At 34.3% G+C, this 26831-nt stretch overlaps 2 protein-coding genes across 3 annotated transcripts in view; both read right to left on the reverse strand.

The window, feature by feature from the left end:
• Nucleotides 1-9174, reverse strand: part of LOC124363190 (CD151 antigen-like) — a 59849-nt gene extending 50675 nt beyond the window's left edge. Inside the window, exon 1 of the mRNA XM_046818343.1 lies at nucleotides 9065-9174. The gene's annotated coding sequence lies outside the window, so the exon portion shown is untranslated. The remainder of the gene's footprint in view (nucleotides 1-9064) is intronic.
• Nucleotides 9175-16961: 7787 nt separating this feature from the next.
• Nucleotides 16962-26831, reverse strand: part of LOC124363191 (cytosolic carboxypeptidase Nna1-like) — a 49828-nt gene continuing 39958 nt past the window's right edge. Inside the window, exons 20-22 of one of the 2 annotated variants that reach the window (XM_046818344.1) lie at nucleotides 25913-26040; nucleotides 18121-18221; nucleotides 16962-16992 (exon numbers count right to left, since the gene is read on the reverse strand). The gene's annotated coding sequence lies outside the window, so the exon portion shown is untranslated. Of the gene's footprint in view, nucleotides 16993-18120; nucleotides 18222-21151; nucleotides 21207-22337; nucleotides 22440-25912; nucleotides 26041-26831 lie in introns of those variants that run through there. The other variant, XM_046818345.1, reaches the window with a different exon arrangement.

A 26831-nucleotide genomic window follows, 5' to 3' on the forward strand; every position in this document is an offset into this window, starting at 1 on the left:
AAGGATATCTTGAGAGCCAGTTGAGGTAGAAACTTGAAATGTTGCTTGAAACTTTACTAGTACACGTACAAGATAGAGCTCGATGGTAGTGTATGTCCATCTGTGGGATTTCATAAAGGTCAACGAAGCCTGTCTCCCAGGAGGATATCTTGAGAGCCAGTTGAGGTAGAAACTTGAAATGTTGCTTGAAACTTTACTAGTACACGTACAAGATAGAGCTCGATGGTAGTGTATGTCCATTCGTGGGATTTCATAAAGGTCAACGAAGCCTGTCTCCCAGGAGGATATCTTGAGAGCCAGTTGAGGTAGAAACTTGAAATGTTGCTTGAAACTTTACTAGTACACGTACAAGATAGAGCTCGATGGTAGTGTATGTCCATTCGTGGGATTTCATAAAGGTCAACGAAGCCTGTCTCCCAGGAGGATATCTTGAGAGCCAGTTGAGGTAGAAACTTGAAATGTTGCTTGAAACTTTACTAGTACACGTACAAGATAGAGCTCGATGGTAGTGTATGTCCATTCGTGGGATTTCATAAAGGTCAACGTAGCCTGTCTCCCAGGAGGATATCTTGAGAGCCAGTTGAGGTAGAAACTTGAAATGTTGCTTTAAACTTCATTACTATACTGTATAAGCAAATATCCATGATCGCCCATTTCTATTGATAGAATTTGATGAACATGACGAAGTCTATCACGCAGGATTATAGTTTGGAAACGAATTGAGGTCTACACTTGACATTTTTCATGATACTTAACTTCCTACATAGGTAAGATTGAGTTCGAAGAATCTGACCTGCTTCTGCATTCTATCTTGTAGCATTCATAATCCAGTTGTCCAAGGGGGCTTAGGAAATCAGGGGCTCAATTTACTTGGAAGAATCAAAGATTTGATTAGACCTCGGTAAAGTAATAAAGAACGTTTTACAACTACAATGTCCACACTATAAGTAAAACTCGCCCGAAACACATTCGCGCATTTCAAGAAACTTTCAGACAGAGATTGTGCTGAGTTACTTCAACAATAGTTAAGAACTAGGCATGGTTCAGATAGGCTTAAGAAAGAATAGGTCACAATCTTCAGTTGTAATGATTGATAACCTCAGACGATGTACTCCGAGAACTGAACGAGATTGAGAAATAAAATATATTTTGTCAAGGCACAATAACCTTTAGGAGCTGCAAGGTAGCTGAACATCAATCAGTGTTACAGCACAGCAAGCTTACAGGTGCACTAATACACTCTCAGATTAGAAAACTAACGCGGAAGATATCCCTTTACTAGGCAGCTAGTCGCCCTTAATCATACTTCTTACTGGAAAGTTATACAATTTTTACGTCAAGTATTTTGACACGTGCTGTGTTTTCCAACAATTACGAAAGGATTTAATTCGTAGGGCGGGAAAATGAGTCTTAATCGTTGATGTGCTTTTTGAAAGTGACGCAAAACTTTTTGATTTGTAATTTCAGATGTAAAAGGTGCAAAGTCGTTAAAATTCGCCCAGTTTAAAGTGTTAATTAGTTTCACTGCCTAGGTATAGGACTGAAAAGTACGATATACGTATCACAATTCTGTATGGAAAATAACGTAACAGTATTTGGACAAGAAGAAATCCGTGGTTACGGCCGCGAATTACACGAGAGGAAAATAAATTCCGTTAAAATAACAGCTTCGAGGGGTTGACGGAATTTGTGGTGAGGTGGAGTCTGATTTGAATAACCTCCATGCGCCGCGTTCTTCGTGGACTAGAAATATAATCTCTACTTGTACTTTGTGTGCAGAGATGGCATTACAAGTTTGAATTTGGTGCTTCAGCACTCAGCTGCTAACGTGAACTCTAGTCAATTGGGTAGACCAGTTGTTCTGTAGAGCAAGTAGGTGAGAAATTGTATTTAGTCGTAAAAGACCTTTGCGCTGTTTCCGGAGTGACAGGATATTCTGGATTGGTATTCCCTGGAAGGTTGGGGGAGGGACTGCCTCCTGCAAAGGTCCTCGAGGACGGATTTTAGGCATTGATCTCAGTAATGCCTCATTGGTTTAGGAGAACAACTGCCCTAATTTAGGAGATGCAGATACCACCCTCCGACATCTACTTTCTCATTTAAAACAGGCTCTAAAGTTCATCACACGTTAGTTAGAATCATTGTACACAAAGTAGTAATACCGTATTTCCGTTTACCATGTCACATTTTCAAGACATAACAAATCTATTATTCATTCACTTTGCCCTTGACTTTGCTTACTGAAGAAGAAACTTGGATCTTTTAGAATGTGCAAAAAGTTCGTTTGAAAACATTGCTTTCCTGTGTTGATAAGGTGGGGTAGATGAACTATAACAATATTCCTACCCTACTCAAAACCAGAGTTATTCCTCAAAAGGGCAACTAAATAAATCCTGCATTTAAGGAATCAGTAGTGCCTCTATAGAAGAACTGCATCAAAAGGTCTGGTTCTGGACACATTCTCACCGCTTGAAGTACGATTGCTCAACTAGTAAAAGCTATAATACAGTTCAGGTGCCGTTCCCGTTCCCACCAGCTAGAACCAGTTCAGGAGTACTCGAAACCGGTTGTGGTTGTGTCGTGCCATCAACAGACCGGATATCTTTGCCTTCTGTTCAGCAAACTCAGGCGAGTCGAGGTCAGAGACGCCATGTCCTAAAGTCTGCGTGGGAAGAGTGTGCCAGTGAACACTAGCCGCTGTCGGCACAGAGTGGCCACTCAAAACCTTCTTTTTTTAATTCCCGGTTTTCCCGGTCGACAATTTCCAATTCTCTAGTCCATTTTCAAAAAAAGTATAATACTGTATTTAACCCTCACCCCAGATGTCACGGTGGTGGTTTTTCAGATGTGTTAGCAGGAAATTCCGCGAAGCTGCGAGCTTAGCAAATTCAGTCGCAAGCGGTATATACGAGAAATTCGGTGAAGATTCGTCGCTACCTCTAATTTAAGCTATGTGTTTTTCAATGTGTTGATATAACATCGCGTATAGCTAATAATAATAATCTTTCGTTCTGCAATGTCTGGAAAATGAATGTATGAAATTCGGAAAAATAAAGAGAACAAATAATTACCGACGCAGAGTTACAGGCATACAGCAGTCTCGAGAGTGTACTAAATTTTGGCATGAGGCCACGATTTTGCTAGTACACAAGGTATGATACCACGCTTTTGCCAGTACCCAAGGCAAGAATCACGATTTTGCTAGTACACGAGGTATGATACCACGATTTTGCTAGTACCCTAGGTATGATACCACGATTTTGTTAGTGCACAAGGTATGATACCACTGATTTTGCTAGTACACAAGGCAACAGTCACGATTTTGCTAGTACACAAAGCATGAGATACGATTTTGCTAGTACGCAAGATATAACACCACGATTTTGCTAGTACACAGAGTATGAGATACGATTTTGCTAGTACGCAAGATATAACACCACGATTTTGCTAGTACACAGAGTATGAGATACGATTTTGCTAGTACGCAAGATATAACACCACGATTTTGCTAGTACGCAAGAATATAACCAACGATTTTGCTAGTACACAGAGTATGAGATACGATTTTGCTAGTACGCAAGATATAACACCACGATTTTGCTAGTACACAGAGTATGAGATACGATTTTGCTAGTACGCAAGATATAACACCACGATTTTGCTAGTACACAGAGTATGAGATACGATTCTGCTAGTACACAAGATCGGTTCGTTAGAACAAAAAATATACATTTATCTGAACTCTATTTTAACTCTTTTTGTCCTTTTGGGGAGAAACCCCCCCATAGAATACCACGAGACTTCTAAGGAATTTGCTCAGGTTCAGAGAGACAGGTATATTTTTAATGCTACAAGTCATGTCCTTGACCTTTTACTTTTAATTGCGACACAAATTATACAATAGGCTCCCAGAATATATTTCATTTCCGTAAATATCTATGGTCTATGGTATAATAATACAAAAAATTCAAAATCTTTTATTCGCGATCAAAAAAATTAACTTAAATTTTATAAATTATATTTTCATAGAGTAGATGTATGTAAAAATACGGAAAATATGACGTAACGTTAAAATAAAAGTAGCAGTCGTCTGTTTCCCGTCGAGCAGCCGACGTCCGCGCATAGATACATCTTACGCCCGGAAGTGTGCAGACATAAACATAGAAAATCCGGTCCGAAAGCAAAATATTACAAAAGCACGCCAATTTGTTAGTTCAGATATCTATAAACAGGTTTTCAAACAAAAACACAACAAAAACATGTTTTCGCGATCGGTAATTTGCATATGCTGATCAGCTGTCGCCCGCGAATATACGCAGCAGACTAGCGGCGATACACGAACATAAATACGGTAATTACTATTGCAAGCAAGATATTTTAAAAGTATGGAATTTCTTATTTGGGTTATCTATTTACGATTTTTTAAAACAGAAATGACGACAAGAGTACGTTTAGCTATTGGCTATTGGAATTTGTGTTCTGCCGATTATCCAATAACGACGCGGCGAGTCTTCTACAGATTCGATTGTCGAATTTCGTCGATCGATTGTCGAATCTCATCGATCGATTCTCGTATCCGAATCTTTGTTGGAGATTCGGTGGATTACGCCAGTAGTTCAGTCAAGTTGATCGGAGAACAGATGGGAGTCAACCGTCGTCCAACCAATACCGCTATGACGACGAAAACTGACGTATGTGGAGAATTCGGCCGGTCGTCTTCGGACTGGTGATAATATTAATTACTTAAGATTTGGATGTTACCGTCATATCAAACCATAACCTCAATTTCTTTGTTTTAGCCTGTAATCTGACGATCAATCGGGGCGTTTGTGAGGACCAATCGTACACAAACTAAACTAAAACAATCGGTCGGTCGATTTTAAACGCGCTGTCCACGCACTCTGTAATCGATTCGGAGACATCATTACCCATAATATGTTATCGATCTTCATTCAGTTACACGAATCATAAAATACGATGCTTTGGATTAACCAAATCTTGATTGAAGAAGCTGTCAAATTATCTCTTGAATTCATAAGGTCTTAGAGTCAATAAAGAAAGGGAGGTATTTATTTTTCAGATTATTCCGGTTCTACAAAGAGAGTCCCGTCTTATTTCCGGTTTTTCCTTGTGCGTTAAATTCCGTGCTTATTCCCGGTTTTCCCGGTCGATTGGCCTCACTGCCTCGATGCCAGAAAAACAAGTTAATTATAGCGTCAAATGTTGCTTTGGTGACATTTCTTCGGGATTGAAAAAGTCCTTTGGGTCTTTCGAGTAAAAGCCTGTTTACGAAGAGCCAATACAAAGAAAGTACAAGTTGAAGAAAATGGACGATGGAGGCGTAGCCGATCTCCTTTAATGAAGCATCTTGTTAACCTTCAATCTTGCACTCAGCTTCTTTCTTATTGATGAAGGTCTGTGTTGTATGTAGGATCTGTAGACTGTACGTCCAATTATTAGAAGAATATGGATGATGAAGGGGTAGCTGATCTCCTTTAGTGATGCATCTTGTTAACCTTCAATCTCGCACTCATCTGCTTCCTTATAGATGCAGGCTGTGTTGTATGTAGGATCTGTAGACTGTACGTCCAATTGTTCGCAGAAAATGGACGATGGAGGCGTAGCCGATCTCCTTTAGTGAAACATCTTGTTAACCTTCAATCTCGCACTCATCTGCTTTCTTACAGATGAAGATCTGTGTTGTATGTAGGATCTGTAGACTGTACGTCCAATTGTTTCGCAGAAAATGGATGATGAGGGCGTAGCCGATCTCCTTTAGTGAAACATCTTGTTAGGTAACCTTCAATCTCGCACTCATCTGCTTTCTTACAGATGAAGGTCTGTGTTGTATGTAGGATCTGTAGACTGTACGTCCAATTGTTCGCAGAAAATGGACGATGAAGGCGTAGCCGATCTCCTTTAGTGAAGCATCTTGTTAACCTTCAATCTCGCACTCATCTGCTTTCTTATAGATGAAGGTCTGTGTTGTATGTAGTTCTGTAGATTGTACGTCCAATTGTTAAAAGAAAATGGATGATGAAGGCGTAGCTGATCTCCTTTAGTGAATGCATCTTGTTAACCTTCAATCTCGCACTCATCTGCTTTCTTATAGATGAAGGTCTGTGTTGTATGTAGGATCTGTAGACTGTACGTCCAATTGTTCGCAGAAAATGGACGATGAAGGCGTATCTGATCTCCTTTAGTGATGCATCTTGTTAACCTTCAATCTCGCACTCATCTGCTTTCTTATAGATGAAGGTCTGTGTTGTATGTAGGATCTGTAGACTGTACGTCCAATTGTTCGCAGAAAATGGACGATGAAGGCGTAGCCGATCTCCTTTAGTGATGCATCTTGTTAACCTTCAATCTCGCACTCATCTGCTTCCTTATAGATGAAGGTCTGTGTTGTATGTCGTTCTGTAGATTGTACGTCCAATTGTTCGCAGAAAATGGATGATGAAGGCGTAGCCGATCTCCTTTAGTGAAACATCTTGTTAACCTTCAATCTTGCACTCAGCTTCTTTCTTATTTATGAAGGTCTGTGTTGTATGAAGCTTCAGTACACTATACGCCCAATTGTTGGAAGTAAAAGAGCAGATATAAACCAATGCATTCACAAAAGGATTTGAGAGTATGCTTTGGCTTTGTGGACGTAGGTTTGCGATTTCAGTGTGCCAGTGTTGAAATTGCAAGTAGATATTTCAAAATGATAATGATTAATTTCTTTTCATACACTTGTGCTCAGCATATAGACGTGGCCATTACTAAGATCTTAAATCACCTTATCGATTTATCAATTAGCTTAAGTTCAAGTGAGTAATGGTTTTAAATTTCAAATTTCTGAGGATGTATCTTTAAATCACTATTATTTGGGTAAATATTATCTTGAAAATATAATCCTAATTATGGTCGCGACACCAACTACCACGAAAATAATTTTATAAGTACCCGTATGGTGTTCTTCGTTGTATATGCGTCTGTCTATCTGTCCGCTCTTACGACGACTCTTGATATAAAGACCCTAGAAATTTGAAACTTTAAGAGGTATCTGAATCTATGAGAGAACTTTGCAGATTTTGGGGTCATAAAGTCGATATTAAAGGTAAAAATGACATTCTTATATTGGTTTTTTTGGATAACCATGATGGCAATGAGAGGATCGAAAATATATAAATTTGAAAATAAACAGTACGATCAGTGATATGCTCTCATGTGACATAGGCCTATTAACACATGTGATCAAGTTACTTAATTCGGTCATTTTAAATACTTTCGTTGTGCTCTGTAGGGTGCTTCGACACTTCGTTACATCGCTTTATCTTATTTAATCTAATAATAAAAAAATAAGTATAAGAATTATACTTGATTAAACATATACTCCCAAAGCTGACTCTATATTGCTGGTGATGTTATACTGATTAAGCTCAACACGATGTATGAGAATATGGTATATGCCACGCCCTTCAATATTCAAAAACAGAAAACTATTGTTGTAAAAATCCAATATGTAAAAATGGACTGTTAAGTCATTTAGCGAGTCAACTAAAAACGGGTTTTCTGCATTAGGTGTACGCGAGAATGACGATGTGGTCAATAACAACCGGTTCAATGCAGCTAATGTGTTAACTATAACACTTCCGGGGAAAACCGGGCGGACATTTTACAGTTGTCTCCTCCCGCAGTTGCGTTTAACTGTCTTCATCTCCCGATTTATATTGAATTGAGTTCATTATCCAATAGTTTTATATTGTTTGAAGTTTGTTATTGACTATAGAAGGTTTGAAAGGATAACAGGATTTCGGACATTTGCCATCGTTGTATGTAAAAAATTGTATAACACTACGTTTCGAAATCTGCAATCTGATCTCTTCCTCAGGTGAAAAACTTAAAAATTAATTCACCTGAGGAAGATATCAGATTGCAGATTTCGAAACGTTCCTTAGTGTTATTCATTTTATAATATATATCAATGGTAAACGTAAAAAATAGAATTATCCTTTCAGATATATTGTTGGCCCCACCATAGATCGTAAAAAATATCCTACCATAATTTTTAGAAAAAAATATAATTTTTTTGTTTGTTTTTTTTTGTTGCTAACTGGTACTTATCACTGACTTTTTGGTTTTATAAATAGCTTTATCAGAGTTTCTATGACGCCAAGACGTAGCTATAATTCTATCAGTGGGTAAAGGACGGATAAACAATCTCTTCTCTAACAATATTTGCTGAACAATCAACAAGTCAACTTCAAAAACTTTTGTGACCTTATTTTTAGTCGTATAACTATGGAAGAAATATTGTTTTAAATTTTTACGAAGTTTTTTTGTTGATTATGTAAAATTAAATTGTACTTTAACATCTAAATACTCAAAAATGATACAATTTAGAAGATAAATTAAAAAGCATTTGGATGCTTATTTATTATATATTTAAATGATATACCTTACATGATCCTAATACTAAAAATAAAAGCGCAAAAAGTGTTTTAAGTTAACATTGTTCTCATTGGAGTAAACTCAAGGTCGTTTAATAACAGCTGGCTCTTATTATGAGTGTAAAAACACTACTTAGGCTACTAAGTGGATGCATAAATGCAATTTTTCTGTCAACAATTTATTTTCAGCGTTTCGTCTTTAAAAAATAACGTAGTCGATCTTCTGCAATCCTTGTTCGTTTTGAATAGTCTTTATAAATCTGCAAAAATACTACACAAAGTGTATAATGTTTAATCAATATTGTTATGCGGATAAATTAGTAAGTATATTGTTGTCCAAATGTGTGAAACATCTCGTCTTGTTTTAACTTTCCAAATTAAAACCGTAATTTTGCTCACAATTGGGAATTTACAATAATATTTCACAGTAAAACGTTGGTAAAATGCACCATCCATAAAAATATGATAGTATGTCAAGATAGAATATATAACTGCCAAAATAACGTCTTCTGAATAAGTTGTTTAGTGTTATTGATTGTGTACTGTCAAACCAACATTATGTTATATGAATGACATCGTTATTTATGAATAGATCCTCCTGAAAAGATGCACCTAAGTGAAAGACTCACCTATGTAAAGATCAATCCGTCCAAAACAAAACACATACGCAAACTAACTTCCAAAGCGCATTGAACTCCGCCTTCGACACTTCCAAACAATTCAAGTCTTCGACTTCAACTGAAGGTTGCGCGGCGCGCGAGTTCTGCGCATGCGCGTCACACCTGTTGTGCTATGACGTCATCTGGCGGTGCTGACTCGGGGGTACTTTCACTTTCAGGTATCAAGGAATCCACCTCGTTCGCTCATTGAAGACATGGACACAGCCTCGCCTACTATTAGGATTAATGACGGCAATCTGAATGGTCCGGGACTAACGGAAGCTTGAATTATAATTAAGCTAGAATTGTCTAACCTAGATCTCGGTTCGTGTTTCCTGATCGTAACTCGGATAACAAACTAACCATCAAACTGTACACCGCTACGTTGTGGTTAGTTGAACTGAATTGGTGGAATTTCCGGACTAAATACATAGAGTAATAATAGAAAAAACAATTGGTCAGGCTGTGCAATTGCTATGGTTTTTTTTCAACAATTGTTATTGATGACCTTTTCTTGGTCATTTTCTGGTGTTATTTGGTAAAAACTGACTTTATAGGTCCTTGGGCAAAATTTTACTTATTATTGATTAGTCAATAACATTTTACTTTTGTCATAGTTAAATTTCAGCCTCCATCTTGGTAATTATATTACCTTTATCTCTCAAGAAAACTATTTTTTTCTTAACAGATTTGACACATTTTACAAAAGAAGTTTCGATTCTTAAAGTTTTTTTTATTTAACAGTAGGCTACTTAGAAATTACAAACCTAAAAGCTAAACACTACTTTTAAAATTAAAAATTAAACTAAAAAATCTGTTAAGGCGTACAACGTTTTGTCGTATTTGAAATTTTGAGGGGTTTTTCTTCGAAAGGAGATATGCCGCAAATTAACTTTACCAATTAGAAATTCCCAATGTTTAAACTTTGTTTGAAAAGGAGTAACGATTAAGAATGTAGGTTTCCGCTTTCATTCATCTCAACGTTATGGCCAAAGTTTTTAACAAGATCCATTATAAAGTAGGCGTTGATTTAACTATTTGATTAAACTTTAAATTATGAAAGCGTAGTATTTATTAAGATGTAAATAAGCCATCACTTTCTGGTATAATTAAAAGGCCTTTTAAATTGTACCAGCTCTTTACACTGTAAAGTTAAGGAGCTACCTCTACGGTTAGAACAATATACGAGTAATTTCGGCTTAACACGGCAAACATTCGCTCAAAATACACAAAGCCAAAATTATCATTTTAAATGGCGAGTTGAACATGATTATGCACTTAATCATTCGTTATCCCAAGGACGTAGCCAGTGAGGGTATTCAAGGGGTGCGGACACCCCAAAAGTTTTTCAATTACCTTTTTAGTAAACGATTGTTATTATTGAAATAATTCAGTATTACTGACATATACTGCCGAAAGATCGTTCTCAACAAAGAAACGGGCCAAGCACTTTTAACCCTTTCCGGGCCAGGCGGCAATATATTGCCGCCACAGATCGCGTCTGAAAAGTGCCAGGCGGCAATATATAGTCGCCTTGATATTCGTCGTTTTCTTAAATAAATACGACGTCAAATGATTATAGTTTTATGTTTTTTTTATTCCCTGGTATGTTTGTAGATAATTAATATGAATATCATTTTTATTTTGGAGGTCTATGCAATTTTATTTCGTAATTGTCACGTGACATTATCAGTTGACTCGATCTATTGTTGTTAATTCTTTATGCTTTAGTGTAATCGTACTATTGTATGCTGGATTCTCCTTTATTATTTTATTTTGTGGTTGTAAATATTAGTAGTGTTAGTAGTTACGTGCTTAGCTATTGTGTGTAATAGTTACAATGACTGACAATTTGCGATCTCACGGGAGTAAAATTGTAAGTAGCATATTTGTAAATAGAAAAAGTGTAAGTAATTTCAAATAAAATTGTGTAAATATTTCTTGGTAAATAGTGTTTTTAACTGTATTGAAACTGTTTATGGATCCTACAATCATCTGTTTACCGGTAAATCCATAATGTGAATATTTATTTTAAGTTTCTTGCAGTGTAAGAGTCAGTTGCTTTATCACTTGTTGCGAAGTACAATTATGCGTATTTATACAAAATGTGTCATAAAAAATTTATTTATGAGAGAAATAACACAAAATTTTGTATGGCTGTTCCTTTCTAAATGTAAAATATAATAAAATAGCTTCCTACGGTAAAATTATTTTTCCTTTTTTAGTTATTTACAAAAAAAAAAAAAAAAAAATTTTTTTTATGTAATCTATTAAAACACTATTTTTTTTTAAATTTTTAAATTACTTAAAACTACATCTATATATTTCTTGTTGATAGTATATATCTATACGAGTAATTTGGTGCAACTTTTAGGTCATTCTCTAATTGTTATGAAAAGTTATAAATTTTAATCTTAGAGACTGCAAAATCGCCAATTTTAGCCTGGCACTTTTGACTAGTCACAGGGGATATGATATGTGAAAAAAATTTGCAACATCTCATATTTGGTCCTGGCCCTGAAAGGGTTAAGGAACAAAATGGGGTCTTACCCTCTGTCCACCCTCAAAAAATTTTTCCTGGCTACGTTCTTGCATTTTCCTTGACATGTTTTATTAGTGAAAATTAAGAAACGTTTTCGTAACAACGACTTTCGTTCTTATTTCTTATCTTACGTTATGTAAAATATTTTCTTTCAAGTTGTGTGAACGTTATTTTTATAATTTTGGGCAAATGCTTCTCTTAATTGTATTATTAATCATAATTTTTCTTATTTATATGGCGTGCTCTAACTTTCAGCAGAATTCTCATATACATAAACCGACAATTTGGGACTGTGCTTGCCGCAAAGGGACAAAATTTGCTTATCGAAATCTTTCATTTAAATATCACCTGACAACCAATGCTTAGTGGCGTAGTTTGCCTTCATTTAAAATACATCATAATTCGGCAGGTTTCTCGATCTAAATCTTAAAATATTTAATTAAGTGTGTTGTAAAATATCTAATATCACACGTTGTTTAGCGGTCAGGCGGTTCAGGAACCGAATACCTGAGCGTTCACGATTCCAGACCACGAGTTAAGGCTGAAGCATTCTTGAAGATGATAAATTCGTGAGAGGAGTAGGTCTTTAATTCTCCAGGAATAGCACAACTTTTAAAGTGTGACCACCACATATTACTGGAAAAAAGATTATCATCTCATGTAAATGTTGAGTTTACTCCAGTTCACCTTCCTCATAGTGCAGCTTCTGAATCTGAGGCTGTCACAGACTTGAAAACGACTCCAGTTTCCAAGAGTAGGTCTGTGACAGCGTCAGATTCCAGAAGCTGCACTAAGAGAAAGGTGAACTGGAGCTAAATTTAAGATTTACACTGAATCGCTCCATAGCTACATTATGTGTATCACCTCATATTCCATGTTGCAACATTTCATTATAAATATTCTTCTCGGATATTCTTCAGGTTTGAAGAATTCAAACTGTTGAACTTTTTTTAAATTGGTAGGTCTATGGGTAAAAACCTCCTTGCTCGTGCATGAGATGGGCTATTTTCTTTGGAATTCCACTTCAGCCTTCTGCGAGTCCTCAATTTTCAGGATCTGCTTGCACTTCTGAGACCGCATCATATCTGGGTCATGCACTTGGAAGGACGCCCAGGCCTACCACCCACCAGCCGTCCGTAGGCGTTATGGACTCTAAAAATCATGATGTGGTCAAGCAACAGGATCTCAGCCAAGGATTGACTGTATAGAAGGTTTCACTATCAAGAGTACGGCCTAGCATCTTTATAAGAGCTCTCTCTTCAATATCCGCAATAACAATGCATATATTCTTAACCTTAAAACCATTATTGTTGTTTAGTTACGTCAAATCTATCCTTGAAACTATGTAAAATGTTACGCTAGTTGTAAAGCACAGAATCACGATCAAGATGCACTCAAGTCCAAAAAATGCTAAATGAACTACAGTAATGTAGGGACATATTAAATGGACACAATAGAAATAGTAAACAGCTGGAGTGCAACATAAATTTGAGACTTATCGCGCTTATCTCTTCCAGACAGGTAGCTTATCTTTCTTGTGAATCAGTTGCGGAACCGGTTTGAAAGTACTGTAGTTAGTTAAAACTTGCATTCAAACAAAACCCATTGTTAAAATCAAAGGTTGCTGCAACAATATTGTTCCGTGTTGAATGTGACGTAGTTTTATAATGTTAAAGGATAACTTGTTTTGAACAATTCATTAGGTAAGTTGTAAACTATTTTCATCTCTGAAAACTAATTTTTTCTGTGTGTTCTGTTTGAAATTTTAAGTATAATGCCATTGAGTAGTTTGTAACTGAAAGCACTATACTTGTTTCCAGAATTTCCCTAGGTACTCTAAGCTAAGAACACACTATAAGAAATAATCAAAAATATAAATCTTTGGAATCCATAAAAGTTATTTCAAAAGTATCTGTTTCGTATTTTTTGCTCTTATCTATTCTACAATGTAACATAGTTATTTTGATTTGCCTTTACTCTATTAAAATACATGTTATGTATGACTTATTGCAAAAATTATATTTTTACATGATTTTAATTGACTAGCACTTTAACATTTATTAAGTAAATAAATCATATGGGTTTTATTTTTTTAAACAATTTTAAAGATTTTAATTTGTTTTGGATTTCAAGCATTAAAAATATAATACTGTATTTATATTAAACACCAAAGTTTTTATATCATTAGTATTAAATGTCTATACACCATCTACAATGTATAATCAAATAATTAAAACAATACAAAATTTATAACATTTAAATTCACAGAGATGTTATCATTTTAGATTTAGTGATACAAATTGAATAAACAAAATTAAGTTTAATTTTGGGACTGTGAGGGTAATGTGCTGTTTGTTAGGGCTTGAATGTATTTTTGTTCTTTTATTTTCATATACACATTTTAAAATTTGTTAATCTTTTATTAAGAATGACATTATTAGTTTATGAGTTATTTTATGTAAATCAAACAATTTTGTTTATGTTATTATAAAATATAATAATGCTAACAGTTTACAGTGTCTGTATTCAACTATTGTTAATTTTCTGTTATATGCAGTTGTGTGAGACGTCTTTAATAAAGGCACTTTTCAATTCATTTAAATCTTCAAGATTAAAATTTAGAACACATCAATATTATAATAACTGTAATTGTAAAACAGTCATCAAAATATAACAATTTATTTTTGTAGGTACTTAAAATTATTTAAATATAAGCATTACAGTTTGTTTGGTATAGTTAAGATTTATTACTAAACAAAATGGCATCAAACACAAGTGCAGTACTGTATTTCATATGTTTTTTCTTGCCTCACGTTTCTAATAAATTCAAACATTAATCTTTATAAGGTTATTGACAATATTGGAATTTTATAAATATTACTCACAGTCTTCGAGAGAGTTAAGATATAAGCAAAAGTATGTTTTGATTTTTGTAGTTTTTAGGTACATAACAAAAAGTGTTATATCTTTAAAATGTTAATTATTGAGTGAAATGAAGACTAAAAGAGGAGAATTGAGTGACTAAGGAAGAATTCTAAAGAATAATCTCATTAAACTGATGATAAGACTTATTGTTCTTCCTGTGACATATGATTTATGCTTTACTAGTATGGTAAAGGGAGCTGAGGAAATCTCTTCTGAATACAAATCTATAAAATCTTCTCTGTGGCTTCTGGAGAGACAGGATATTTAGGATAGGTAAAAGTATGGGATTTGGGCTGTCTCCTGTAGACGTTGTTATCTACCATGTGGAAGCATAGTGGGCACTATCTCAGTTATGCCACCTTGGAGGAACAAAAGATTTTCTGTTTACCAACATCTTGGGCAAGCTCTCGTGTTTAGGCATGCCAAAACGTTGAACACTAAGAAGTCCTGAAAATTTCAAAATTCATCCTCTATAGTCAAGTTATCTTTTTACCCCAATATCCTAACAATTACGGTTGGTGATATGCCACGTACTGGAAAGCTATTGGGTTGCTCGGATGTACATAACATCGGACGTTTCCTGCACCCAAAGTAGGTTCTACTGACTAGTAAGATTTAGCCAAAAGCGAACCTTCCTAGCAACTTTTGAACAAATAAAAAAGTAAAGTCAATAATTAAATAAAACTTTTGCCTCTGAAAACATACAACTGGTGACCCGAACCCTAAGAAACTTGCAAAAGACTCCGACAATACTGTGAACACTGTTTTTGTCTTGTGGTCTGCCACTTACCATGAATTTTTACCAGTAGCAATGGCATAAAAGAAAAAAAAACATAAATAACTTTCAGAATTTTGAATTCAAAGCTTGATTGTATCATTTTTACATATCGTTAGCTTAAATAAACAACTGTTAATTTTTTTGAACGATGTAAGCATTGCCAAAGTGATCTATTTACAAATCTGGACAAAAATCGGTAATGTCAAATTATCGGACCATCTCTTTACTGACAGTTACATCCAAAATTCATGAAGATTCACTAAAATTAATATATTAACACTTTACCTTGACCAACAAAATAAGAAATTCAGAAATGGTAAATTTCCAGTGTCTATATGACTCGCCCTAGTTAATTTCTTTAGAATCATGAAAAACTGTCTCGTCCGTCGACTTTCCGTTAAATAGACGTTTGGCGGGCCCCGTCGGGCCCACAGAGGGCCTGGACATTGGTAAAATTGTCCGAAAAAACCGGTCTGAGTACGGGCCTGGTGTAGAGAGTGGCAGTGTTGCAGTATATAAACCACACACTCATGGATGAATCCACTTTAGTTTTTGGTTTTGTGTCATCTTACTTAGACTATATGTCATTAAAAAAAACTTAATTCTTTTATAGTGTAAATGTAGAGTGCACTCAGTTGTGCACCTGATGAGACAATGAGATCACCTCTTAATTAGATTACACTATATTTTGTAGTCCAGATGTCTCTGATGTTGAAACAATGTAAGCAGCTTTTCATCACCTATATGTTTTTATCTCTTCAGGCAAACAAACATGAATCCAGATTCCAGGAGTAAAATCTGTGACAGCATCAGATTTTAGATGCTACTCTAAAAGGAAGGTGAACTGGAGCTGAACTCAACATTCACATTGAATCAATCCTTCCCCCCATAACTACGTTATGTCTTTTATAGTGATGAAACTTTCCAGATAAAAAATTAAGCAGAAAGGGAATCTTCTATCTACCTTCAAATTGAAAATGTTTGACTCCCCCCAAAAATTTTGAAAGACAAAAATGAAAATTGCATCCAGTAGAAGATCCTGAAAATAATTTTCCGGTGGAAGGTCCAGACACCCTATTTTTGGAGGTATTTTATCCTTATTTTAAAAACTCATTGTGTCAACTCCCCCTTCACCCACCAAAAATAATTTTCTATACACGCTACTGTGTGGCACTGTTATAGATTCTTTTGTAATAAATAGTTTTTCTCATCTCCTGAAAGCTTTTTAAATTAAGAAAGAAAAATCTGTTAAGTGTGCTCTAAAGGAATAATTTTTTTACCTCAAAAACTTTATAATATAATTATTACCTCTTCATTGCACTCTTGTGGCAATGTTTCAAGTGACTCTGTATATATTTATAAAAACAAAATTTCATTCAGTGTTCAGGCACCATAAGACAAAAAAGGAAAGCATTGATGTTTCATTTTTTAAAAAGGAATGAAAATTTTTAATATTATTTTATAACAATCAGTGTTTTTGTTGGTGATGTTATCGTTTTGTTGCGATGCCAATTAATTCATTCTCTGGTTTCTGCGATGTAGCGACGACGGTTGCTATTACTTTACGCACTCTGCGATTCATTCCTAGTAACTTTCGTTTTTTCTTTTTCTTCTTCTTGTCAGAGGCCAAACTGCCATCCATGTCGTCACTTTCTGTAAAGAGTAGGACATTAAATATCATCTTGTACATGATTTATATAAATATTTGCATTCACGAAATAAAGAGATAAACATAGTTTACCTATTATATAAAACCAGTTTAGTTAAGTAATACTTAAATAATAGATAATATAGTGATATCACATGAATAAAAATGAAGTGGTATTTTAAACACTTCGAAGCTCAACCTAATATAGGTGTTTCACACAATCCTTGTACAAAAATCTTTGTGAATTGTGTTTACGAGTATTTAACCTTCTTTGCTTAAAGTTTGTTATTGACGATGGAAGGTTTGAAAGGATAACAGATCCTCGGACATTTGCCATCGTTATAGGTTATAAAAGGTATAACAACGTTTCAAGGATTGGAATCTATCCTCTTCGTCAGGTGTGGGAGGTATTAATACATACAAAAATAAAGAATAGAAAGAAGATAAAAGGGAAAAGGGTTCTGAATATCCTATCTGATGAGATGACCCAACGAAGAGCCGATGAAAGAGCCGACATCAACATTCTTGTTAGTGTCCCACTGAAGCCTGTGCTAGTGTGATGTGTGATTGTTATCCTCGTACTTGTGATTTGTGCTCGGGAGTTACATCCTGTACAGTGACAACACCTGGACTGGACTCCAAGTAGCTTTTGGGTATGTTTGAACCCTTTTCTTTCCTTTGTTCTTTATTTTATTATGTAGTAATACCTCCCCCACCTGGCGAAGAGGATAGATTCCAATCCATGAAACGTTGTATTATACCTTTTATAACGATGATAAATGTTTTAAATCCTGTTATTTAGCTTTATTTGAATTCCATCTTAAAAATATTTAACTGTCCCAGTACTTATATTGATATACAAAAATCAGTTAAAAAAAATCTGATTTCACCAAAAGAGTTTTACAAACAGAGAGTTAATATCATTCGTGTAATTATTGACTATGGTAATTTTTAGTTGGCCTGAAAAATTATGGTTCTAGAATGATCTTGCTCAGTAATTTTGGAAAAAATAATTTCCTTTCTTGTTTTTTGTATCCAACTACCACTACCATAAACTGCCTTGTACGTTTTTTATACAAAAACCTTAAATATTTGTCAGTGAACGATTCAATACATATTTCAGTGATACCAACCAGCATCTGCATACGTATGGATGGTAGCGGTGGCAACAATGCCTCCCTTACGGAACCGACTCCTCGCCACCGGCTGCTTCACTGCCTTCTTGCCTCGGGACCTGCAATACCAACTTTCTTATTTACTTATCAGAATTTGGAAAATGTTAGAGGAAGCTTCTGAGTAACACATTTCACACACTCGTACTATTGTTAATTTTTATAAATAACCTAAATGTACAATTTAAATTTAAAATTCTTTCTGTAAATTATGGAGATCCTTACAAATACAAGCACAGAAGTCTCACTGGAACACAGCGCTATCCTATGGCCAGACATAGGAACTACCATTGGCAGGACATATAGCATCACTTCCACATTCTGTTGTTTGATCCTAGTCACTAACCTCAGTAAAATGAGTTTGGATTGTCTTTGAACAAAAATTTAATGTAAATTTATTCATCTTTTTGAGGACATTTTGATAACATGCACCAACCACTTTTGCAGACTATTTAGAATCTCATTGTAAATTTATTTATAGATATAAATATATCAATTTTAACTGTGTTTAATTTAATTTAAATGTTCTAAAAGACTGTTTAATCAAGAAGTATAATAAATTATTCATACCTATAAAACTTTTTAAATTTATAATAATCTGGGTTTATAGTAAGATAAGGCATATGCAAAAATGTTAATGGAATGTTTTTTGTTTAAATCTATTGGTATTTATAAAAATAATTAGCCTACACCATTAGAAACAAGCTGGAAAATTAATAAAATTGCAAAGATAAGTTTTTAACATTTTAGCTTTTTTAGCATGTACGCTCATCTTATTTAACATAAGTTTGAAAATTGTAATAAATGGAAAATGTTAAATTTTTTTGCACAATTCAAATATCATAAATCTTTTGAACTATATGTGTCTAGATTGAAACTTTCAGTCCTAGCAGTCTATATTAAATCTGCAACAGGTGTGATTATCTTGAACTGAAGCAAAAATAATTTTAGTCATCGTTTTACAGGTGGGATGCTAGCATGTTTTAAGTGAAAACTAAACCTCGTCCCAGAAGAATGTTGGAGTTTAAAGAGCTGATTGAGTCTCAATTCTAACATGAAGGGTTATGTTTTCTATTGTTTCAATGTTAAATGTAGAATCAGCATTGCAATAACATCACAATATTGATATTTTGAAGATAGGGATTGTTGCATACATTTTTAGAGGAATGTCTCCTAAGAAAGAAATCAATTGTTAGCCACAAAAGTTTTTGTGGAGGTCAAAATGGAAAGGTATCAAAAGGGTTAAACATATAATTATTTTCTCAGATTATACTTTTTTATATAATATAATAGTTATATCAGTGGCACACAAGTCTGTCAACCAAAGAAAAATATAATTAGAGAGAAAATTACACGTCATTTCTATTTATAACCTTTTTTAATATCCCTCATTTCAACCTTTACTACAAATAATGAGGCTGATGATTCAAGAAAACTAAAGACGTGTGTGTTTTATTTTGTTCTCTTAGGACAAGAAGCTTATAATTTGCACCTAGTCCTATAAGAACCATTGAACTGCTTCTGGAGTGACAGGATATTCAGGATGGGTAAGGTTAGGGGCCGCCTCCTGTTGAGATCCATGAGGAAGAAGTTTAGGGGAACGATGTAAGCATTGGCCAAAGTGATCTATTTACAAATCTGGACAAAAAATCGGTAATATCAAATTATCGGACCATTTCTTTACTGACAGTTACATCCAAAATTCATGAAGATACACTAAAATAATATATTAACACTTTTACCTTGACCAACAAATAAGAAATTCAGAAATGGTAATTTCCAGTGCCTATATGACTCGCCCTAGTTAATTTCTTTAGAATCATGAAAAACTGTCTCGTCCGTCGACTTTCCGTTAAATTAGACGTTTGGCGGGCCCCGTCGGGCCCACAGAGGGCCTGGACATTGGTAAAATTGTCCGAAAAAACCGGGTCTGAGTACCCGTGTCTGAGTGTTGCAGTATACGTATAAACCACACACTCATGGATGAATCCACTTTTAGTTTTTGGTTTTGTGTCATCTTACTTAGACTATATATCATAAAAAAACTTAATTCTTTTATAGTGTAAATGTAGAGTGCACTCAGTTGTGCACCTGATGAGACAAATGAGATCACCTCTTAATTAGATTACACTATATTTTGTAGTCCAGATGTCTCTGATGAAACTATGTAAGGAGCTTTTTCATTTGCGATATTTGTGACAGCAATCAGATTTTAGAGGAAGGTGAACTGGAGCTAAACTCAACATTCACATTGAATCAATCCTTCCCCCCATAACTACGTTATGTCTTTTATAGTGATGAAAACTTTCCAGATAAAAAATTAAGCAGAAAGGGAATCTTCTATCTACCTTCAAATTGAAAATGTTTGACTCCCCCCAAAATTTTGAAAGACAAAAATGAAAAATTGCATCCAGTAGAAGATCCTGAAAATAATTTCCCGGTGGAAGGTCAGACACCCTATTTTTGGAGGTATTTTATCCTTATTTTTAAAAACTCATTGTGTCAACTCCCCCTTCACCCACCAAAAATAATTTTCTATACACGCTAGTGTGTGGCACTGTTATAGATTCTTTTGTAATAAATAGTTTGTCTCATCTCCTAAAAGCTTTTTAAAATTAAGAAAGAAAAATCTGTTAGGTGTGCTCTAAAGGGGTAATTTTCTTACCTCAAAAACTTTACAAATAATATAATTAAAAGTTATCTTCATTGCAATTTTGCAGCAATGTTTCCAGTGAACCCGTACATATTTCTACAAAACCAAATTTCATTCAGTTTTCAGGCACCATAAAACAAAAAAGGAAAGCATTGATGTTTCATTTTTTTAAAAAGGAATGAAAATTTTTAATATTATTTTATAACAATCGGTGTTTTTGTTGGTGATGTTATCGTTTTGTTGCGATGCCATTAATTCATTCTCTGGTTTCTGCGATGTAGCGACGACGGTTGCTATTACTTTACGCACTCTGCGATTCATTCCTAGTAACTTTCGTTTTTTCTTTTTTCTTCTTCTTGTCAGACGCCCAAACTGCCATCCATATCGTCACTTTCTGTAAAGAGTAGGAACATTAAATATCATCTTGTACATGATTTATATAAAATATTTGCATTCACGAAATAAAGAGATAAAACTTAGTTTACCTATTATATAAAACCAGTTTAGTTAAGTAATACTTAAATAATAGATAATATAGTGATATCACATGAATAAAAAATGAAGTGGTATTTTAACACTTCGAAGCTCAACCTAATATAGGTGTTTCACACAATCCTTGTACAAAAATCTTTGTGAATTGTTTTTACGAGTATTTAACCTTCTTTGCTTAAAGTTTGTTATTGACGATGGAAGGGTTTGAAAGGATAACAGATCCTCGGACATTTGCCATCGTTATAGGTTATAAAAGGTATAACAACGTTTCAAGGATTGGAATCTATCCTCTTCGTCAGGTGTGGGAGGTATTAATACATACAAAAATAAAGAATAGAAAGAAGATAAAAGGGAAAAGGGTTCTGATTATCCTATCTGATGAGATGACCCAACACGGTGCCAAATGAAAGAGCTCGACATCGACATTCTTGTTAGTGTCCCACTGAAGCCTGTGTTAGTGTGATGTGTGATTGTTATCCTCGTTCTTGTGATTTGTGCTCGGGGAGTTACATCCTGTTACAGTGACAACACCTGGACTGGACTCCAAGTAGCTTTTGGATATGTTTGAACCCTTTTCTTTCCCTTGTTCTTTATTTTATTATGTAGTAATACCTCCCCCACCTGACGAAGAGGATAGATTCCAATCCATGAAACGTTTGTATTATACCTTTTATAACGATGATAAATGTTTTAAATCCTGTTATTTAGCTTTATTTGAATTCCATCTTAAAAATATTTAACTGGTCCCAGTACTTATATTGATATACAAAAATCAGTTTTAAAAAAATCTGATTTCACCAAAAGAGTTTTACAAACAGAGAGTTAATATCATTCGTGTAATTATTGACTATGGTAATTTTTAGTTGGCCTGAAAAAAAAATTATGGTTCTAGAATGATCTTGCTCAGTAATTTTGGAAAAAATAATCTCCTTTCTTGTTTTTACCACTACCATAAACTCCCTTGTACGTTTTTATACAAAAACCTTGAATATTTGACAGTGAATGATTCGATACGTATTTCAGTGATACCAACCAGCATCTGCATATGTATGGATGGTGGCGGTGGCAACAATGCCTCCCTTTACGGAACCGACTCCTCGCCACTGGCTGCTTCACTGCCTTCTTGCCTCGGGACCTGCAATACCAACTTTCTTATTTACTTATCCAGAATTGGGAAGCTTGTGGGTAACACATTCGTACTATCGTAATTTTTATAAATAACCTAAATGTACAATTTAAATTAAAAATTCTTTCTGTGAATTAAGGAGAATCTTGACAAATAAAAACTCAGAAGTCTTACTGGAACACAGTGCTATCCTACGGCCAGACCTAGTAACATACTATTGGCGGGACATAGAGCATCACTAGCGCATTCTGTTGTTTGGTCCTAGTCACTAATCTAAGGGTAAAATGTTTTGAGTTTTGATTGTTTTTGAACATAAATTTAATGTGAAGTTATTAATTTTTTGAGGACGGTTTGATAAACCTCATTGTCAATTTGTTTGTAGAGATAAATATATCAATTTTAATCGGTTTTACTTTAAATTAACTGTTATAAAAGACTATTTTAATCAACAAGTAGAATAAGTTTTTCATACCTATAAAAACTTTTAAAATTTTAAATAATCTGGGTTTATTGTATCATAAGGCATGTATAAAAAATATAAATGAAATGTTTTTTTGGTTTAAAATGTATAGGTATGTATATATTTATATATATATATATATATATATATATTATATATATATATATATATATATATAAATAAGTACACAACTGCAAACAAGCTGATAAATTAATAAAATTGATAATATAAGTTTTTAACATTTTAGCTTTTTAACATATATGCTTATACTTAAACCCTTGGTTGTACCAAACCTGGGCCCGTTAACGATTAACTCTATTTTCAGTACTACTGTACAGGGAGCAAGGTTTGTATATTTATGTATGTGCACATGTGTATTTTTGTATGTTATATATCTCATATGTATATGATTAAAGTTTATCAGCAATGTAAGTAGACCTATCTTTTTTCAACAACTCGTACCCACGCACAGGCTTGCCTAAGTGGGTACTTTGTTTCCTATATTTTAAGAAAAGTTTATGTTTTAATCATATTTAAAAAAATATTATAGTTTAAATTAATCTATTATGGAATTATAATTTCTGTATTTGGAAATAAATAAGGTTTTTGAATTGAATTGAATTGAATTGAATCACCTTAATCCAACATAAGTTTAAAAACCTTAATAATTGGAAAATGTTAAAATTTTTGCACAGTTAAAATATAAAGTTTTTTGGACTATATGTATGAACTATGTATGTAGGTTGATACTTTCAGTTCTATCAGTCTATATTACACTGCAACAAGTTGTAATTTATCTTGAACTGAAGCAAAAATTAATTTTTAGTCAACGTCATGTTTTAGTGAAAATTAAACCTCCTACCAGTAGAATAATTGGAGTTTAAAGAGCTGATTGAGTCTCAATTCTAACATGAATGGGTTATGTTTTCTATTGTTTTAAATGTTATATGTAGAATCGACATTGTAATAACTTCACAATATTGATATTTTGAAGATAGAGATTGTTGCATTACATTTTTAGAGGAATGTTTCCTAAGAAAGAAATCAATTGTTAGCCACAAAAGTTTTTATGGAGGCAGAATGGAAAGGTATCAAAAGGGGTTAATACATATAATTATTTTCTCAGATTATACTTTTTTATATAATAATAATAGTTATATCAGTGGCACACAAGTGTGTCAACCAAAGAAAAATATAATTGGAGAGAAAATTACACGTCATTTCTATTTATAACCTTTTTTAATATCCCTCATTTCAACCTTCACCAACAATAATGTGGCTGATGATTCAAGAAAACTAAAGACGTGTGTTTTAATTTGTTCTCTTACAACAAGAAGCTTATAATTTGCACCTAGTCCTATAAGAATCATTGCACTGCTTCTGAGAGTGACAGGATATTCAGGATGGGTAAAGTTAGGGGGTAGGTGCCGCCTCCTGTTGAGATCCATGAGGGAAGAATTTAGGGCACTAATCTCAAAGTCCACGTCTCCTTGGAAGAAGGGGTGAGGCCAGCTCTGAACCAGCCTCTCCAGTCAAAGCAGGCAGGGGGTGGCACACTCTTGTTGAGGCTGGCAAGATCCTCTGAGGTTAGGGAACAAACCCCACCAACTCTAACAGTCATCTCCTGCAGTAGACTAGACCTATCAAATTGCCCTTGCACCCAAAACCAGAATCTCGACATATGCGGTTAGAAATGTGCCGTCTCCTGGACATCCATAAGGTTGCCCAGATTTAAGTGACACATCGTTTTGCTGTGCCCAGTGGTAGGATCAACTGGAAGGTATAAACCAGCCAGAAGTGATCACTGCTGGGTAAGGATGGGTGTTATACAATGCAGATTGGCTCTTGGCTCTGTAGAAGGCATCGTAAAGAAATAGTCAGATCCAATCCATCTGAACAAGAGCGATTTCATGATGAATATTCATGTACGTACAGTGAATATGTATGTGTATGTGTTCACAAATATGTGTGTGATACGTATATCCCGACAACGTGTTCATTTTGTATATTTAGACATTGCTATGAAATCAGATACGTATGATCTTCTTTGATGATTACTAAGATATGTAAACAGAAGCAGATACTCAGATTGACAATCTGTTGTTATTAATATTAATACTTTCTTTGAAGTTTATTTTTGACAATGGAAGGATTGTGAAGGATACAGGATTTTTTCCAAACATTTGCCATCGTTCAGTGATACAAAAAAATCAGTAACACTATGTTTTCAAGATCTGCAATCTGATCTCTTCTTCAGGTAAAAATAACTAACCTAAACACATAATTACAACTAGGTCAAAATAAACAAATCAAACCTTGTTTATTATTTATAAGCGTTCTGACACCTGTAAGTCAGGAATCACAACCACCATGTTGTGTGCCAACTTCACTAACTCTAAAACACGCACTTAATAAAAAAACAACACTAATTATTAAAACTGAACTACAGATTACAGATCACAATAGGTCTGCATTCGCAGACCAACCACCTACAACTGTCAGTCTGCGGAGACCCAATCTTAGACCAATCAGCTTCACACTTAACTTGGTCGAACCACCATTTCTTAGTCTTCATTTAATCCTTAATTAGGTGATACTCTATATCTAAAATTGCTAAATATAATCAATAATCAGTTTGTAAGTGGTTTTGGTCTACGAATGCAGACCTATTGTGATCTGTAATCTGTAGTTGTTTTATATTAATTAGTGTGTTTTTTTTATTAAGTGCATGTTTTGGGAGTTAGTGAAGTTGGCACACAAAATGGTGGTTGTGATTCCTGACTTACACGTGTCACAAACGCTTCATAAATAATAAAACAATAAACACAGTTTGATTTGTTTATTTTAACCTAGTTTGTAATTATGTGTTAGGATAATTATTTACTTGAGGAAGAAACAAGATTGTAGAAATCTCGGAAATGTATTGTTACTGATTGTTTATATTACTGAACGATGGCATAATATTAATAGTGCAGTGATTAAAATCAGCTTAGATTCTGATTTATCTACAGTAAACTCTGACCATGTTCCATCTGCAATTTTCTTGGAATCCTCCGCGACAGGGTCAGGACAGCTGTGCTAGTTTCAGCCTTAGTCTCTTCTGTTGTCTTCATTATTAACTCCGAAATAGGCTCCCCAATTTTCTTCATCCTAAAATACAAGCGAGAATCATATATAAATGCTGTTACATAAAGACTAAATACAAGTATATGAAAAAAGAATATCTATGTTATCAGTTAAGAAGTGATATCTCACATGTCAATACGGTTTGTTTTTGTGTGGTTCGGTTTTTGTTTACGGTTTTACTTCATCATCACACGATCTGTAAAGGATCCCCAAAGGAGACAAATTTATAAATCAAGTGGTTCCCTCAATACTGAGAATTTGGCTTGGTACATGTATACAAGAAAAATCTACATTAATTCCATTATTAGTTTATCCACCATGGATATTAGAAAGGCTCTTCTGTTAGCTTTGGACTGATGTTTATAGCTGTTGAATAAAGCGATTCAACTCATGTGAATACTTTACTGTATTCTTACCCCAAAATGTTGTTACTTAAATTATACAAACTGGTGGGCTTTGTTATAACTGCAAAAACCCACGAATCATTTGCTATTGATCTGTCAGTTTGAAGAGAAGTTCTTAGAACCACCACCGGCTCTTGGTCTTAATCCTAAATTAGGTGATATATCTAAATTTGCTAAATATAATCAATCATGAAAACTTTTTCAAAAATGATATGATAATTTCACTTAAATAATTTAAATGTACTTCCCAAAGTGAGCACCTAGATATAGCCTCCTTTTCAATCTTTATAGTAATTTAATTCGACACCGTTTTTTTGGCTGGAAATAAACAACGGTGATGTTTCAACTTAACTCTATAACTCCTACAGACCAACTACAGCGTTTAATGTTCTTGCTTTTATTCATGTACGG

Source organism: Homalodisca vitripennis, chromosome 5, assembly GCF_021130785.1.
Source record: "Homalodisca vitripennis isolate AUS2020 chromosome 5, UT_GWSS_2.1, whole genome shotgun sequence".
Lineage (NCBI taxonomy): Eukaryota > Metazoa > Arthropoda > Insecta > Hemiptera > Cicadellidae > Homalodisca > Homalodisca vitripennis.